This window comes from Pundamilia nyererei, unplaced genomic scaffold (genome assembly GCF_000239375.1).
Source record: "Pundamilia nyererei isolate P.nyererei 1_Seehausen unplaced genomic scaffold, PunNye1.0 scaffold00048, whole genome shotgun sequence".
NCBI lineage: Eukaryota > Metazoa > Chordata > Actinopteri > Cichliformes > Cichlidae > Pundamilia > Pundamilia nyererei.
Window position 1 is genome coordinate 2553569 of NW_005187449.1, and position 3183 is coordinate 2556751.

Genomic DNA, 3183 nt, shown 5'->3' on the forward strand with positions numbered 1-3183 from the left:
TAACGCGTTCCTGATTTTGGCATAATAACTAGTTACCGTGCTCTTTACCACAATAATAACGTAGTTACTGTAACGCATTACTTAATAACGTGTTAGTCCCAACACTGGTGTTCACTGTTGAGTTTCTTTCTCTTTCATTCCCTTGATGGCAGGACAATGTTCACATCAGCAGGCTGGAGGAGTTGTGTCGTTACCTTCCATTACTTGCACAAATACAGCTGCTGAAGTACTTTTTGGCCCCTTCAAGGACACGCACTGCCACTTTGCTCAGTTTTCATCAGGCCTTCACCTCTGTCTTTCTTCTCTCCCGCTGTCCATAAATTTAAACAATCTGCACTTCTAATTGTAAATGACACTGAGAGAATCCACAGCTTTGGGCACAGAGACCTCGGATAACTGCCATGACTCTCTGTCAAATTTTTCATTGAAGCTGAAGCAGCTTCCTTCTCTCCTTATTCAGGGTGGCATGGGGGGTGTGGAGCCTATCCCAGCTCATGTCTAGTCATGTCTCCTCACAACTTAGCATTTGGTCTGAATACATAACGAGGAAGAAAGGTGATGTAAGCACTTTAAACATGCTATGGTTGTTGGGTGTGTCTCAGAAAGTGCTGATCTGCTGGGAGGTCCATCTCTAGTGTCTAGTAACTGAAACAGAGAAAATGTCCAGAGAGCTTCAGTTCTCTGGGAAAAAATTCCTTGCTGCCAGACATGCTATAATGAAGCGTGGTTATTCGACACCGTGCTGAACTTATTTTTTTTTCTTCAGGATGCCGCTCGTGGAAACTGAGGTTATATTTTGATTATGGATCCCGACTTTTATCCGTGATTCAGGCTGCTGGCAGTGGTATAATGGTGTGGGCAATATTTACCTTATCATTATATATGAGATCTGGGTTGCATTCATTCATTTGAAGAGTGAAACACGGATTCATTTTGTACCTTTACATTCTCCCTTTGTTTGTGACCAAACAGTGCTCTTCTTTACTACTCTATAAAAGCGTCATGGTCTCGTTATGCTTAATTAAATTTAATGTGAACAAGCTGACACAAATAATCACTGGAAGCATGAACTTTAAAGGGCAGTTTCAGGGCTGCATTTAATATTCCTGACCTGCCAGATTGTTGTGGATTGCTTGGAACATGTAGGTGGACAAACGTGGATGGTTGCGCAAGTCACTGGGTGGCTGCTTAATGGGCAGAGAGATGGATAGATCGGGCTGGTTCACGCCCTGCTGTATCCACACATCAAACAAATTATCCTTTTCATTAATTCACATCCGCATTAGGAGCTGCGTATCATTTGAACAGTGGATAATTACATGTCATTCTTTCATTCATTCAATAATCTGCCTCCTCATTTACAGTGGCCACAGCCTTTTTTCCTCTGTCCTATTTTGAAATCATCAACCTGAGGGAACATCATTTGTCATGAGCTGTTTTCAGCCTAATCAATTTTTGAGACTGTCCTGGCCCCCAAAACAGCCCCATAGATCATTTGTGCAAGCCTTTATTCATGCCAACTCTAAGGGTCATGTGGTGAGATCCACACCTCAGATAAAAAATAGTCAACACTGCATCCAACATGGCTGCCTGCATTATTAAAGCTCATAGCATCATCATGCATTCAGCACCACATTATCAGGGTAAGAGTATTGCCTGAAATCCTGAAATAGAAGCGATGTGATACAGATGCACTGTGATTAGAAAAACAAATGGAACATTTGATAGTATATTGGTCATTTCTGTTATTTTAAAGGTAATTATTTAATTAAGTGCAACATTGATGGTAGTCATCTTAAGGCACTGTTGCAGAGAAAGGCCTTAAAAATCCAGCGATTCTCTGTGACCAAGCTCTCGGTGAAACGAAAAGACAGAGTGCAAAGAGAGGTAAAGTATGAAATTATTAATGAGATCAGAAAAACTTAATGATAATCTGTAGATGCATAAAGTAAAACTGTAAACTGTGCAGGCAGAAAATCACAGAAACAGTCAGCTGCATAGCCACAAACACGCATTCATTTTACTAATGAACAACTAACTTCACTACACTGCAAAGTGATTTTTTTCTCATGATAATTAGAGAAAAATCATGAATTTTACTTTGTCACTGCATCTGGCTTCTTAAAATTGAGGTATTCAACCTGTCGACAGGCTGTGCTGCTGATCCTGAGTTAGCCGAGGCTCTGTTATAGTGTTGATTTGGGGCTCAGTTCACATGAGGGAAGCTTCAGCAGGATATCTAAATCTATATTCGGCTGTGCTATTTTCACAGCACAGCCAAACCTGTGAAAATTCAGGGGACAAGACAGCAGTGTGGTGCTTTTGTGCCCCTTCAAAAGAGGATGTTTTATTTGTTTGTTTTCAAAGAAATTTTTTTTACAGCTTCTGTTTATGTTGAAGCCACCGAAGTGTATCGTCCTGTTTGGTTGCAGACCTCTGTTGGAAAACATTGTTGGGAAGCTGCCCCCGCGTTCTATTTTCTTTCAGAGAAACAAAATACTGTCAGTCACTGAAAATGGCCAGAGTTTGGCTTTAGGTCGAGCCTCTCCAAACATGAGAAATGTTGCGTGAAATACCTCAATTACTTGGCCCGGCACATCCAAGAGGAAGTTCATTACTTTTCAGCAACATCCAGCACAGCAGACAAGAACAGTCTGCAGCTGCATGTTTAGTTCCAGTGACACGGAGCAAATTCTTACTTTGTCAAGAGAAAAGTGCATCTCTAAATTACGAATTCACATGTGTGGCTTTTTTATGCAACTGGTTCATTTTTGTTGCCTCGAGGCAGATGTCATAATTTTCTGTAAACACTCATGAAACAAGAAATTTATTCAGAATTTTCACTTTTCTTCTGGCAAATACCAAGTTCATTTCCATAGAAGGATTAAACCCATCAGCCAAATAACCCTGTGTGTGTGTGTGTGTGTGCGTGTGTGCGTGTGTGTGTGTGTGTGTGTGTGTGTGTGTGCTCAAGCATGCTTGGGTTACATTCTGGGATTTTAGGATTTTAGGCCTGTTTCTGTGTGACTGTGAAACAGAGGTGGATCACACATTCTGCCATTTGAATTTTGAGTATCATTGCATCCTGGTACCTTACCTATTCGTGAAGGTTCTGTCTGTCTCACACAGGCGTTCCTTCTTGTGGACAATCATCCATGTTTTTCTGTGATATCTTGTTTGTTT